At 37.6% G+C, this 17027-nt stretch overlaps 1 protein-coding gene across 3 annotated transcripts in view; it reads right to left on the bottom strand.

Moving 5' to 3' along the window:
• Window positions 1-17027, bottom strand: part of PREPL (prolyl endopeptidase like) — a 57072-nt gene that overhangs the window by 37622 nt on the left and 2423 nt on the right. The gene's annotated exons all lie outside the window — the stretch shown is intronic.

Genomic DNA, 17027 nt, shown 5'->3' with positions numbered 1-17027 from the left:
ACAAAAAAAGAAAATTACAGGCCAGTATCACTGATTAAGATAGATGCTAAAATCTTCAACAAAATATTTGCAAACTGAATCCAACGATATATTAAAAGGATCATACACCATGAAAAAGTGGGGTTTATCCCAGGGATGCAAGGATTTTTCAATATCCACAAAACAATCAGTATGACACACCACATCAACAAATTAAAGAATAAAAAACATATGATCATCTCAATAGAAAAAGCTTTGACAAAATTCAACACCCATTTATGATGATAAGTCTCCAGAAAGTGGGTATAGAGAGAACATACTTCAACATAATAAAGGCCATATATGTCAAAACTATAGCTAATATCAAACTCAGTGGGGAAAAGCTGAAAGTATTTCCTCGAAGATCAGGAACAAGACAAAGATGTCCACTCTTGTCACTTTCATTCAACACAGTTTTGGAAGTCCTAGGCATGGCAATCAGAGAAGAAAAAGAAATACAAGGAATCCAAATCAGAAAAGAAGAAGTAAAACTGTCACTGTTGCAGATGACATGATGCTATCCATAGAAAATTCTGAATAAGCTACCAGAAAACTACTAGAGCTCATCAATGAATTCAGTAAAGTTGCAGGATACAAAATTAATACCTAGAAATCTACTGCATTTCTATGCAGTAACAACAAAAGATCAGAAAGAGAAATTAAAGAAACAATCCCATTTACTCTTGCATCAAAAATAATATATAGGAATAAACCTACCTAAGGAGACAAAAGATCTATAACCACATAACTATAGGACACTGATGAAAGAAATCGAAGATGACACAGATGGAAAGACACACCATGTTCTTAGATTGTAAGAATCAATACTGTCAAAATGACTATACTACCAAGGCAATCTACAGATTCAATGCAATCCCTATCAAATTACCAACGGTATTTTGCACAGAACTAGAAGAAATAATTTTAAAATTTGTATGGAGACACAAAAGACCCTGAATAGCCAAAGCAATCTTGAGAAAGAAAAACAGAGCTGGAGGAATCAGGCTTCCTGACTTCAAATTATACTGCAAAGCTATGGTAATCAAGACAGTATGGTACTGGCACAAAAACAGAAATATAGATCAATGGAACAGGATAGAAAGCCCAGAGATAAACCCATGCGCCGATGGTCAACTAATCTACAACAAAGGAGGAAAGACTACACAATGGAGAAAAGACAGTCTCTTCAATAAATAGTGCTGGGAAAACTGGACAGCTACATGTAAAAGAATGAGATTAGAACATTCTTTAACACCATACATAATAATAAACTCAAAATGGATTAAAGACCTAAATGTAACAGCAGATACTATAAAACTCTTAGAGGAAAACATAGGCAGAACACCCTTTGACATAAATCGCAGCAATATCTTTTTCAATCCATCTCCTAGAGTAATGGAAATAAAAACAAAAATAAACAAATGGGACCTAATTAAACTCAAAAGCTTTTGCACAGCAAAGGAAACCATAAACAAAACGAAAAGACAACCCACAGAATGGGAGAAAATATTTGCAAAGATGCGATCAACAAGGGATTAATCTCCAAACTTACAAACAGCTCATGTGGCTCAATATCAAAAAAACAAACAACCCAATCAAAAAATGGGCAGAAGACCTAAATAGACATTTCTCCAAAGACATACAGGTGGCCAAGAGGCACATGAAAAGATGCTCAACATCACTAATTATTAGAGAAATGCACACCAAAACTACAATGAGATATCACCTCACACCAGTCAGAATGGTCATCATCAAAAGTCTACAGGGCTTCCCTAGTGGCGCAGTGGTTGAGAGTCCGCCTGCCGATGCAGGGGACATGGGTTCATGTCCCAGTCTGGGAAGATCCCACATGCTGCGGAGCGGCTAGGCCCATGAGCCATGGCCGCTGAGCCTGCGCGTCCGGAGCCTGTGCTCCGCAATGGGAGAAGCCACAACAGTGAGAGGCCTGCATACCGTAAAAAAAAAAAGTCTACAAACAATAAATGCTGGAGAGGGTGTGAAGAAAAGGGAACCCTCCTACACTGTTGGTGGGAATGTAAATTGGTACAGCCACAATGGAGAACAATATGGAGGTTCCTTAAAAAAACTAAAAATAGAGCTACCATATGATCAAGCAATCCCACTCCTGGGCATATATCTGGAGAAAACCATGGTTTGAAAGGATGCATGCACCCCAATGTTCATTGCAGTGCTGTTTACAATAGCCAAGAATGGAAGCAACCTTAATGCCCATCGACAGAGGAATGGATAAAGAAGATGTGGTACACATATACATTGGAATATTATTCAGCCATTAAAAAGAATGAAATAGTGCCATTTGTAGCAACATGGATGGACCCAGAGATTATCATACTAAGTGAAGTCAGACAGAGAAAGGCAAATATCATACCACATCACTTATATGCGGAATCTTAAAAAAATGATACAAGGGGCTTCCCTGGTGGCGCAGTGGTTGAGAGTCCGCCTGTTGATGCAGGGGACGCGGGTTCGTGCCCCGGTCCGGGAGGATCCCACATGCCGCGGAGCGGCTGGGCCCGTGGGCCATGGCCGCTGAGCCTGCGCGTCCGGAGCCTGTGCTCCGCAACGGGAGAGGCCACAACAGTGAGAGGCCCGCGTACCGCAAAAAAATTAAAAAAAAAAAAAATGATACAAATGAACTTATTTCCAAACTGAAACAGACTCACAGACTTAGAAAACAAACTTATCGTTTGGGACTTCCCTGGTGGCGCCACAAAGAATCTTCCTGTCAATGCAGGGGGCATGGGTTCGATCCCTGGTCTGGGAAGATCCCACATGCTGTGGAGCAACTAAGCCTGTTCGCCACAACTATGGAGCCTGAGCTCTAGAGCCCACGCTCCACAACTACTGAAGCCCAGGTGCCCTACAGCCTATGAGCCACAACTACTGAGCCCACGCGCCACAACTACGAAGCATGCGTGCCGCGACTACTGAGCTCACGTGCTGCAACTACTGAAGCCCGCATGCCTAGAGCCCGTGCTCTGCAATAAGAGAAGCCACCACAATGAGAAGCCCATGCACTGCAACGAGAAGTCCACGCCCTGCGACAAACAGTAGCCCCCATTCACCACAACTAGAGAAAAGCCCGCACGCAGCAATGAAGACCCAATGCATCCAAAAAATAAATAACATTTTTTAAAAAAAGAAAAACTTATGGCTAACCAAGGGGAAAGGTGGGTGGGGGGAGGGATAAATTGGGAGTTTGGGATTGACATATACACACTACTATATTTAAAATAGATAACAAACAAGGACAGTACAGGGAACTCTGCTCAATATTCTGTAATAACCTAAGTGTGAAAAGAATCTGAAAAAGAATAGATACATGTATAACTGAATCACTTTGCTGTACACCTGAAACACAACACTGTTAATGAACTATACTCCAATATAAAATAATTTTAAAAAATAAGATATTACTTCATTAAAAAAAAAGGTCACTGACGGCCACTACATCACAAAGTACAAATGTTAATTCTAGGTATTCACAGTACTTGACCTATCAGCATTATGAAACAGTTGATCACCTCCTCCTCCTAAAAACACTTTTCTTCACTTGGCTTCCAGGACACCTCATTCTCATTGTTTGCCTCCTATCTCACTGGCCCTTCTCAGTGTCTTTAGCTAGTTCCTACTCAACTCCTTGGCTCTTACCATCAAAATACTCTGGACCACTTCTTTATCTATAGTGTACACTAATTCCTTTGGTGATCTCATCCAGTCTCATGACCTTAAAAGCTATTTATGTGCAGAGGACTCCTAAAGTTATATGTCTAACAAGTATGTCAAAAAATGTCCAAAACTGAACATCCAACTTCCCCATGTTCCCTCTCCCCACAAAAATCTCCTGTTCTGTAGGCAATCTTTCCTATTTTCATAAATAACTCTTTCCAAGCTCCTCATGCTTGAAAGTATGTCTTCTTTGTCTTTCTCTCTTGCCACAATCAAGTGATCTGCAAACCTTGTCAATTCTACTTTCAAGATATATCTAGAATGTGACCACTTCTCACCTTGTACTATGCTGGTGGTACCAGTATCATTTCTCCTTTGGATTACTGCAATAGCCAAAATGCTCTGTTTCTACCTCTATCTTCCATAGTCTATTTTCAACAAAGGAACTAGAGTGAGCCTGAAGTCAGATTATATCACTCCTTCACTCAAAACCCCATCCAATGGTTTTCCCATCTCACTCAAGAGGAAAAATCCTTATAATGGTCTGCAAGAGCCTAAAGGATCTTGCCTCATTACCTTGCTGACCTCATCTGCTACTACATTCCTCCCTCAACCACCTACTCTGAGCCACACTGGCCCTTTGATGTTTCTTGAATATGTTAGGCTTGCTCCCACCTTACTTTCTTAGAACTTACTGTGCCCTATGCCCAAACACCTACTTGAAGCTATTGCTCAAATGTCATCTCAGTTAGGCTTGCCTTGACCACTCCACTAAAATCACAGTTCACCCTATCCCAACATGGCCTATCTAATATTTCCTTGTCCTATTTTATTTTTCATTGTACTTATTGCTTCTGACATACTTTATATTTTACTCACATATTTTTTTATTCTTTCTCTATCCCTAGAAGTAGAATGATAAGCTCCATGAAGGCAGGTATCTTTGTTTCCTTTGCTCAATGCTATATACCCAATGGGTAGAATGATGCATAGCAGGTGTTCAACATATAATTGCTGAATTGAATGAAACACAGAGAGCACAAAACATAAAAATTTAAAGACTTATTTAACAAAAGATATCATAAACAAAGTGAAAAGAGCACAAATATAGAGAAGATATCTATGCACAAATAAAAGACAAAGGATATGTAAAAACCTCCTATGAATCAGTAAGAAAAAGACAAACTCAATAGGAAAAATGGTCAAACATCATCAATAAGCAATTCAGGAAGACAAAACAAATGATGTCAATAAACATGAAGAGATGCTCAACCTCATTATTAGGGCAATGAAAATTAAGCAATAATGACATACTATTTACCCATCAGCAGGGCAAAAAGGTCTGATAATATCAAATGTTATTCAAGATATAGAGATAGGATTCTTATAGATCCCTTTCTATCTTGAGTGTAAGATAGTTCTATCAATTCAGAAATTAATTTAACAAGAAACATTAGGATGTGAATACAATTAGGAATTCAAATTCTAGATATAGACTCTAGAGAAAGACAAGCACACATGGATAAGGAGATACATACAAGATTGTGCTCTGCAGCTTTTTTCTTGGGTAAGTCTGGAAATTGGAAACAACCTACATGCTTGTCCAAAGAAAACAGATTAATTGTGGCATATCATAGAATATTACGCAGCAGTTGTAAAAAATGAGACAGATACATATATTAATGTGGAACCTCAAAATCAGAATGTTGAATAGCAAAGCAAGTTATACAATTGTATGTACATTATTTACCTAAAAAAAACATGCAAAACAATATTATATATGATCAGTGGATACAAATATATATGCTATCAAATTACATAAAAATACAATGGGGCTTCCCTGGTGGCGCAGTGGTTGAGAGGCCGCCTGTCAATGCTGGGAACATGGGTTCGTGCCCCGGTCCGGGAAGATCCCACATGCCGCGGAACGGCTGGGCCCGTGAGCCATGGCTGCTGAGCCTGCACGTCCAGAGGCTGTGCTCCGCAACGAGAGAGGCCACAACAGTGAGAGGCCCGCGTACCACAAAAAAAAAAAAAAAAAGAATGGAAAAAGGTTAAGGACAATGATCACCACTGGGGAGGTAAGGAAGATAATGTGATCAGGGAAGTACATAGGAGTCTTCAAATACATCTAACTTTTCTGGTTAAGAAAAAAGTCACACTGAGTAGTGGATACATGGGTATTTGCTATGGTATTCTCTCTCTCTTTGTATATATCTGTAGTGACTTATAATAAAAGATATTTAAAAGAAAGGTGATGTGAATCAAGTTACCTGAGGTTTGGTTCTGACTCCATTAATTTTTATAATTTTTTAAAATTTTATCTTGGGCTCAGTGACTTTAGTTTTTTCATTTGTAAAGAAAGAACTCACACATTTCCTGATATCAAAACTTCCTAGAATGTTATGGCAATCAAGAGTGTAGTACTGGCCTAAGGACAGACATACAGATCAACAGGATAGAACAGTCCAGAAATAAATCCTTACATTTATGGTCAGTAGATTTTTGATAAGCGTGCTAAGAAAATTCGATGGGAAAAGAACAGTCTTTTCAACAAATGATGCTGGGCTAAGTGGATATTCACAAGCAAAAGAATGAAGTCAAACTCTGACCCCTCATAGCACGTACAAAAAATAAATTCAAAATATACCAAAGACCTAAAGAAAGCTCAGATTAGATGATTTCTTTAGTCTTTCTTCAAGCAGTAAAATTTATGGTTACATGAAAAGAAAATATCATTCATTCAACTATTAACTCATCCACAAACATTTACTGGTTATCTAGTATGTGGCAGTCATTAATGCTACGTGTTGGGCATATAAAGATGTACATTGTAAAATTTTGTCTTCAGGGACTTACCAATGTAATGGAAAGAGGAAAAAAATTTAAATAATAATAATTATATAATAATAATAAGTAGCACAGAAGTAAACACAGTGTCATGCCTTTTATGGCTTCAACCACTACCTATACATGGACCACTCTTCCCAACTTCCAGACTCATATATCCAGCTGATGAGTAAAGTCTCCAAATCAGTAGTGAGTTACATTTACTCCTTCTCCTTCCTCACCCTTAACATCTGAGTAACGGTAAGGCTATACATGTGACTGTGAAATAAGTCTGTTCGAAACATAAAGATGATCCACATGTGTTTTCAAATGTTGTGATTTTGAAAAGTTAACATGATGTCTATCCCAGTTAAGGGGGATATCACCCTGCAATCAAATACAGTAAGAAATCGGAGGGAATTCCCTGGCGGTTCAGCAGTTAGGACTCGGTGCTTTCACTCCCATGGCCCAGGTTCAATCCCTGGTTGGGGAACTCTACTAAGTGGGATAAATAAAGATCAGAGTAGCTTTGTGTCAGTTTAGGTCAGGTTTTGCAAAAAAAAATAATAAGTAAATATTTTTGTAAGGGACTTCTGGATTTTAGAATCCAAATAGATCAGAGATTATCACCCTATGTTCTCTATTATTCTACTAAAATGCCCCAAATAAAATATAATCACTGTAACTGTGAAGTTTGACTGATTCTATCTCTTCAATCCTCCCTCAAATCTTACACTTCTCTCCATTTTTCTGGCTATGTCCTTAGTTTAGGCTCTCATCTTCATTCACCTTACTGACAAGGCCTCCTACTTCCAATCTATTTTCTGCAATTCTGTCAGAGGGATTCTTCTAAAATGCAAATCTGATTGCATCTACATTTTTCAATGACTTTCTATTGCTTTTAGGATGCAGTTCAAATTTCTCACAAGATTTACACAACTGCCTATACATGATCCGGCCCCTGCTTACTTTTTCTGGTTCATCTTTGACCATTTTGGCTACAGTACTTGTAGGGATTGCCCTCTCTCGATGTGGGGCTCTTACAAATGTTGCTCCCTATGCCTGGTATTTCCTTAACTACACTCTCAGTTCTTTCTATTTTGTCTAGCTCAATCCTTTATTTGGGGACTTAGGTTCAAGAATTACACTGCAATCCACAGAATGGCATTCTATAAAATAGATGTAGGCCCCTATTTATGGGGACAGTCATTCACTCAACAGTATTTACTACTATGTCATGCACTGTCTCAGACAATAGGGAAGCATTATGGAACTGACGACACGGACCCTGCCCTTATGGAATTTACATTTCAGCTGCAAAGACAAAACAAAAAAGGACACTGAAGTAATAACTGTGGTAAAGTAGTGAGAAGGAAACAAGGTTAAGGTAAAAAATGAGCTTCAGTTACTTTGATTACCATGGTCAGAAATGGCCTTTCTCAGGAGGTAACATTTAATCAAGACATAAAATAGGAAAAGGAACTAGACATGCAGGTGTGAATGGGATTAGGGATTCGTATGTAAAGGTCCTGAAATAGATGGGAAAGAGTTCTGTTCTTTGATCCAGGAGATGACCGTTGTAGCTTGACCAAAGTGAACGTGGGCAAAGTGGCAAGAAATGAGATCGGGGCTAGATCTTGCAGAGTCTTGGGGAACAAGACTAGGAAAATGGAGTTTATGTTTATGTGTTAAGAACTTCTGGAAAGGTTTTAAGCTACAAAGTGACATGAGTTAATTTATATTTTAAGATCACTCTTCTAAATGTATGAAAATGTGTTGGAAGGGAAGATGCAAGCAAGAAACCTAGTTAGGTAGCTTCACCAGTTATCCAGGTGAGTGATGATGGTATAGATGGAGAAATATGGAAGATTCACCATACATTTTAGAGGTTAATGCAATGTGTTTCTGAAAGCATGTCAGACATGATGGTATACATGACTTGGAGTATATGAATATTTAATTAGAAAGACTATAACTAGCACATCAGACTGGTGACTTACTATTATTCCTTGGGATGAGACAAGTTGGTTACACAAAAATAATTAAGTAAATAACAGGCTAGGTGGTATAGTGACATGGTAAAAATCACAAAGCTTGTTTGGTATGCACTGTTAACGGATGTGATGGCAGGGTAAAGGAACAGAAGGAATAAAATATGGTTCCCCATGTTCTGCCTTGAACAACTGAGTACAGAGCCATGAGATAAAGAGGAGCTGAGTCAGGGCTGGGAGAGCTGAAGTTCAACTGTGGACAGTTTGAGAAGTCAGTAAGATGTCCAACTGGAGATTAATTCTGTGCAGCACAGAGGTGAGTCTGGGATGAAAATAATAACTGCTATGGTACTAAGTCCATGCGGATGGAAAAAATTACTTAGGAAGAAATTAAGGAGAGAAAAAAGCGCCAGGACCAAGCCCTGAGAAACTTCGCAGTTGAGAAGTTATATGGAAGCAAAGTTAGAAAAGGAGATTGAGAAGGTTTGCTTTGTAAAGTAGGAGAAAAACCAGGAAAACGTGGAGTCAAGAGGCCAAAAGAGTGTTTCAAGGAGGGAATGGTCAAGCATGTCAAATCTGCTGAGAGCACCTCTGAGATGAGGAAAGGGAAGTGTCTACTAGGTTGAAATATATTACATCTTTGGTGACAATGACAGAGGTTTTAATGGAGGAGGGGAGCCGTACTACAGCAGGTTAAAGAGTAAATGGAAACTGGAGAAAAAAACAAAAAATAAAGAAGTGGAAGCTACATACAATTCTGCAGCCTGTGGAACAAAAACCACATTCACAGAAAGATAGACAAGATGAAAAGGCAGAGGGCTATGTACCAGTTGATGGAACAAGAAAAAACCCTGGAAAAACAACTAAACAAAACGGAGATAGGCAATCTTCCAGAAAGAGAATTCAAAATAATGACAGTGAAGAGGATCCAGGACATCGGAAAAAGAATGGAGGCAAAGGTTGAGAAGATGCAAGAAGTGTTTAATAAAGATCTAGAAGAATTAAAGAAAAAACAAACAGAGATGAAGAATACCATAACTGAAATGAAAAACACACTAGAAGGAATCAATAGCAGAATAACTGAGGCAGAAGAACGGATAAGTGACCTAGAAGACAGAATGGTGGAATTCACTGCTGCAGAACAGAATAAAGAAAAAAGAACGAAGACAGCCTAAGAGACCTCTGGGACAACATTAAATGCAACAACATTCGCATTATAGGGGTCCCAGAAGGAGAAGAAAAAGAGAGAAAAGATGCAAGAAAATATTTGGAAACATTATAGTCGAAAACTTCCCTAACGTGGGAAAGGAAACAGCCACCCAAGTCCAGGAAGCGGAGAGTCCCATACAGGATAAACCCAAGGAGAAACATGCCGAGACACATAGTAATCAAATTGGCAAAAATTAAAGACAAAGAAAAATTACTGAAAGCAGCAAGGGAAAAACAACAAATAACATACAAGGGAACTACCATAAGGTTAACAGCTGATTCTCAGCAGAAACTCTACAAGCCAGAAGGGAGTGGCATGATATACTTAAAGTGATGAAAGGGAAGAACCTACCACCAAGATTACTCTACCAGCAAGGATCTCATTCAGATTCGATGGAGAAATCAAAAGCTTTACAGACAAGCAAAAGCTAAGAGAATTCAGCACCACTAAACCAGCTCTACAACAAATGCTAAAGGAACTCCTCTAAGTGGGAAACACAAGAGAAGAAAAGGACCTACAAAAACAAACCCAAAACAATTAAGAAAATGGTCATAGGAACATACATATCAATAATTACCTTAAACGTGAATGGATTAAGTGCTCCAACCAAAAGACACAGGCTTGCTGAATAGATACAAATACAAGACCCATATATATGCTGTCTACAAGAGACCCATTTCAGACCTAGGGACACATACAGACTGAAAGTGAGGGGATGGAAAAAGATATTCCATGCAAATGGAAATCAAAAGAAAGCTGGAGTAACAATACTCATATCAGATAAAATAGACTTTAAAATAAAGAATGTTACAAGAGACAAGGAAGGATACTACATAATGGTCAATGGATCAATCCAAGAGGAAGATATACCAATTATAAATAAACATGCACCCAACATAGGAGCACCTCAATATATAAGGCAATTACTTACAGCTCTAAAAGAGGGAATCGACAGTAACACAATAATAGCGGGGGACTTTATCACCTCACTTACACCAATGGACAGATGAACCAACAAAAAATTAATAAGGAAACACAAGCTTTAAATGACACAACAGACCAAATAAATTTAATTGATGTTTATAGGACATTCCATCCAAAAACAGCAGATTACACTTTCTTCTCAACTGTGCATGGAACATTCTCCAGGATAGATCACATCTTGGATCACAAATCAAGCCACAGTAAACTTAAGAAAAATGAAATCATATCAAGGATCTTTTCTGACCACAACGCTATAAGATTAGAAATGAATTACAAGGAAAAAACGTAAAAAACACGAACACATGGAGGCTAAACAATACGTTACTAAATAACCAAGAGATCACCGAAGAACTCAGAGGAAATCAAAAAATACCGAGTGACAAATGACAATGAAAACACGATGATCCAAAACCTATGGCTGCAGCAAAAGCAGTTCTGAGAGGGAAGTTTACAGCTATACAAGCCTACCTCAAGAAACAAGAAAAATGTTAAATAAACAATCTAACCTTACACCTATAGGAACTAGAGAAAGAAGAACAAACAAAACCCAAAGTTAGCAGAAGGAAAGTAATCATAAAGATCAGAGCAGAAATAAATGAAAAAGAAATGAAGGAAACAGTAGCAAAGATCAATAAAAGTAAAAGCTGGTTCATTAAGAAGATAAACAAAATTGATAAACCATTAGCCAGACTCATCAAGAAAAAGAGGGAGAGGACTCAAATCAATAAAATTAGAAATGAAAAAGGAGAAGTTACAACAGACACCACAGAAATACAAAGCATACTAAGAGACTACTACAAGCAACTCTATGCCAGTAAAACAGACAACCTGGAAGAAATGGACAAATTCTTAGAAAGGTGTAACCTTCCAAGACTGAACCAGGAAGAAATAGAAAATATGAACAGACCAATCACAAGTAATGAAACTGAAACTCTGATTAAAAATCTTCTAACCAACAAAAGTCCAGGACAAAATGGCTTCACAGGTGAATTCTATGAAACATTTAGAGAAGAGCTAACACCCATCCTTCTCAAACTCTTCTAAAAAATTGCAGAGGAAGGAACACTCCCAACCCCATTCTACGAGGCTACCATCACCCTGATACCAAAACCTGACAAAGATGTCACAAAAAAAGGAAATTACAGACCAATATCACTGATGAATATAGATGCAAAAATCCTCAACAAAATACTAGCAAATAGAATCCAACAACACATTGAAAGGATCATACACCATGATGAAGTGGGAATTATCCCAGGGATGCAAGGATTCTTCAATATACGCAAATCAATCAATGTGAAACACCATATTAACAAATTGAAGAATAAAACCCATATGATCATATCGATAGATACCGAAAAAGGTTTTGACAAAATTCAACACCCATTTATGATAAAAACTCTCCAGAAAGTGGGCATAGAGGGAACCTACCTCAACAAAATAAAGGCAATATATGACAAACCCACAGCCAACATCATTCTCAATGGTGAAAAACTGAAAGCATTTCCTCTAAGATCAGGAACAAGACAAGGATGTTCACTCTCACCACTATTATTCAACATAGTTTTAGAAGTCCTAGCCACGGCAACCAGAGTACAAAAAGAAATAAAAGGAATGCAAATTGGGAAAGAAGTAAAACTGTCACTGTTTGCAGATGATATGATACTATACATAGAGGATCCTAAAAATGCCACCAGAAAACTACTAGAGCTAATCAATGAATTTGGTAAAGTTGCAGGATACAAAATTAATGCACAGAAATCTCCTGCATTCCGATACACTAATGATGAAAAATCTGAAAGAGAAATTAAGGAAACACTCCCATTTACCACTGCAACAAAAAGAATAAAATACCTAGGAATAAACCTACCTAGGGAGACCAAAGACCTTTATGCAGAAAACTATAAGACACTGATGAAAGAAATTAAAGATGATACCAACAGATGGAGAGAGAGCCCATGTTCTTGGTTGGAAGAATCAACATTGTGAAAATGACTATACTACCCAAAGCAATCTACACATTCAATGCAATCCCTATCAAATTACCAATGGCATTTTTTCTACAGAACTAAAACAAAAAATCTTAAAATTTGTATGGAGACACAAAAGACCCCAAATAGCCAAAGCAGTCTTGAGGGAAACAAACGGAGCTGGAGGAATCAGACTCCCTGACTTCAGACTATACTACAAAGTTACAGTCATCAAGACAATATGGTACTGACACAAAAACAGAAATATAGATCAATGGAACAGAATAGAAAGCCCAGAGATAAACCCACACACCTATGGTCAACTAATCTATGACAAAGGAGGCAAGGATATACAATGGAGAAAAGACAGTCTCTTAAACAAGTGGTGCCGGGAAAACTGGACAGCTCCATGTAAAAGAATGAAATTAGAACACTCCCTAACACCATACACAAAAATAAACTCAAAATTGATAAGAGACCTAAATGTAAGACCGGGCACTATAAAACTCTTAGAGGAAAACATAGGAAGAACACTCTTTGACATAAATCACAGCAAGGTCTTTTTTGATCCACCTCCTAGAGTAATGGAAATAAAAACTAAAGTAAACAAATGGGACCTAGTGAAAATTCAAAGCTTTCGCACAGCAAAGGAAACCATAAACAAGACGAAAAGACAACCCTCAGAATGGGAGAAAATATTTGCAAATGCATCAACGGACAAAGGATTAATCTCCAAAATATATAAACAGCTCATCCAGCTCAATATTAAAAAAACAACCCAATCAAAAATGGGCAGAAGACCTAAATAGACATTTCTCCAAAGAAGACATACAGACGGCCAAGAAGCACATGAAAAGTTTTACAACATCACTAATAGAGAAATGCAAATCAAAACTACAATGAGGTATCACCTCACACTGGTTAGAATGGGTATCATCAGAAAATCTACAAACAACAAATGCTGGAGAGGGTGTTGAGAAAGGGATCCCTCTTGCACTGTTGGTGGGAATGTAAATTGATACAACTACTATGGAGAACAGTATGGAGGTTCCTTAAAAAACTAAAAATAGCATTACCATATGACCCAGCAACCCCACTACTGGGCATATACCCAGAGAAAACCATAATTCAAAAAGACACATACACCCCAACGTTCACTGCAGCACTATTTACAATAGCCGGATCATGGACACAACCTAAATGCCCATTGAAAGATGAATGGATAAAGATGTTGTACATATATACAATGGAATATTACTCAGCCATATAAAGGAACGAAATTGCGTCATTTGTAGAGACGTGGACACATCTAGAGACTGTCATACACAATGAAACAAGTCAGAAAGAGAAAAACAAATATTGTATATTAACGCATATATGTGGAACCTAGAAAATGGTACAGATGAACCGGTTTGCAGAGCAGAAATTGAGACACAGATGTAGAGAACAAACGTATGGACACCAAGGGGGGAAAGTGGTGGGGGTGGGAGGAGGTGGTGTGATGAATTGGGAGATTGGGATTGACATGTATACACTGATGTGTACAAAATGGATGACTAATTAGAACCTGCTGTATAAAAAAATAAATTAAATTAAAAAAAGAAGTGGTAGCTACAATGCTGTCCCACTTCATGAACTATTATTAAAAAAAAAAAACTACTGTGAGAGTACAATTTTTCTTTTCTTTCTGGCTTTCCTGATGATGTTTTGAACCTGTGAGAACCAGTGATCCCACAAATCATAGATCACTAGTGCCAGTGAAGGAGGTATCTGTCAACCTATCTACCTTAGAAACTACTGTAAGAACTGCTAATCTATACTGCAGAGAGTCAATGAACAAATGTTTAAGCATTTTCTTTTCCTTACTTGGTTTTCCTTTTGTATATCATTCAATTTATCATGATCAAAGATTTTAGGAATTATTTTTGTAGGCAGAGCAGAATAGGATGATGTGAAAGATAAAGAAATGTGGTATCTGGTTTGATGCTAGTCTTTGAATATTACTAGCTGGTGCATGAGCGTAATGGAATAAGTTCCTCTTGCCATGTGGCTAATGTAAAATGGAAAGTCAAAGTATCTGCCAGTAAGAACTTCAGAACTAAATGAATTCAATGAGGTTTAGGTCAGCAACATTTGATCACAAATGTGTCTAGTTCCTAAATGCAGGTCCACTGTCACTGGCAGACTGAGAATTTCAGAATTAGTTGAGGAACTTAAAACAAAACAAAACAAGAGATCCCTAGGCCTCAGCCATTAGAGATTCTGATCCAGCACATGTGGGGTGACATCCAGGGACTTGCATTTCTAAAAAGTTCCCCAGGATTTCTGACACACAGCCTGACTGCAGGAGTTGGTACTAGAGTCCCAAATGTATAGATGGCAATTTGTTGGTAAGGTAACAAGGTAGAGATAGAAAATCACGAAATTTTAGCATTTGGAGGACTTTTAGAGAACACCAAGTTGAAACTCCCCTCTCTATTTCTAGTCAGAAAGATGAGTCCTGACTAGTTCACAGACACACCAGTGACGGCTAGATCTCTTGCTTTCTGGCATTTCTATGATATTACACAGGCTGCCCTCTCTTACTCTTTAGTTAACTTATAAGTCTTTAAGTAAATATATTTTAATTTGTCTACAGGCACTAATTACTTTTTCTAATTTGTTATTCGCATAGGAGTGGACAAAGTTGGAACTGACTGGATGTTTACTTAAATGTGCATTCTTGACTACAGGTCTCTTCACAGCTTCCTCAGGTTCCAGTGATCGTAAAGGACAGAGACCGCAGTTTTTATAACATATCATTTCTCACAGAAGGAATGGTTGATATATGACATGTGAAAGCAGGACCACTACCAGGTGAAAGAATTATTAATAAAGCTCCTTTTCTTGGAGTCACTGAATCAGGTTAAAGCTTCCAGGTGACAGGATTCCATGAAAGAGAACTGAAAAGTTGCTTCAGGGACAAATGGAGGGGAAAAAATAGTCCAACTCCTGCACAGGGTGTGAGCTAATCTCACAGCTGTCACTCTGATGGTAATTTCTGCCTACTATTTATAAACTAAGACTTAAGATAAAAGTACAAGATGACAAAGTGTTCTAAACACAATTCAAAGTAAAAAGATCTAAATGCTAAAATATGTCCAATAGGTAAAATTTTAAAGTTTATCTTTCTAAAGTAGGACCCGTGTGCAAATACACACACACACAGAAATAAAAATGAAATAAAAGACATAAAAAATTTGAGTACAGAAAGTGCTAAACTAAGATGCTATAAAAAGAAAAATTTGAATGACTTAAGTGTAAAGACTAAAATTCTAGGACTAACAGATAAAGTTGAAAGCAAACAGCAAAACTCCCCCCAAACTCCCCATAACAAATAAGTATGAGCTACGAAAAGAGCAAAAATTAAATTGAAAACCAGAAGAATTGAAGAGAATATTAAAAATATCATTTTTCTAAACAGATGAAGCTGCTCAAGTGCCTGTCAACAGATGAATGGATAAACAAAATGTGGTATATACATATAATGGAATATTATTCAGCCACTAAAAGGAACAAATTTCCCAGATATGCTACAATACGAATGAACCTTGAAAACATTATGCTAAGTGAAATAAGCCAAACACAAAAGGATATTACATAATTCCACTTATATGAATTATCTAGAATAGGGAAATTCAGAGAGACAGAAAGTAGATTAAAGGTTTCCAGGGGCTCAGGAAAGCAGCAGTGGGGAGTTCTTGCTTAATGGGTATTTTTTTCAGGTGAGGACAGGGTTTTGCAAATAGTTGTAACAGTTGTACAACACTGTGATGTAATTAATGCCACTGAATTATACACTTAAAAATGGTTAAAGTGGAAAATTTTGTTACCTATATTTTACTACAATAAAAAAATAAGCCAAAACAGACTAAAAATATTAGTATGTAACAAAACGATTAAAACCAGAAATTAAGATATTAAAATAACAAAATACGTTAAATATTGCAAGAATATCACCCCTAAACACAATTTAAGGAATCTAAGGAACATAGTAAGTATGAGGTAGGGGAGGGGTGTCAAAGAGCAGCATAAATAGCTTAATCTCAAATAATTAGGATGCACATATAATTTACTATCCTAAGCAAGACACTTCTGAGAAGAAAGGGGACACTATTAATAATAACATAGGGAAAATATGCGTAGACTGAGACTGTCGGAGGCAACCCAGGATATGTGGTCATTCTACATACAAGAGCAACAGGTCCTCAAAGTTGAGGTCATGCCCACAGCTTGGGGTCTGGCCAGAGTACAATGGTCTGAAAGCATCTTCCTGAAGGACACAAGTGGTATAAA

Source organism: Globicephala melas, chromosome 12, assembly GCF_963455315.2.
Source record: "Globicephala melas chromosome 12, mGloMel1.2, whole genome shotgun sequence".
In the NCBI taxonomy this organism is placed as follows: Eukaryota; Metazoa; Chordata; class Mammalia; order Artiodactyla; family Delphinidae; genus Globicephala; species Globicephala melas.
This window is presented reverse-complemented; position numbering and strand designations above follow the sequence as displayed.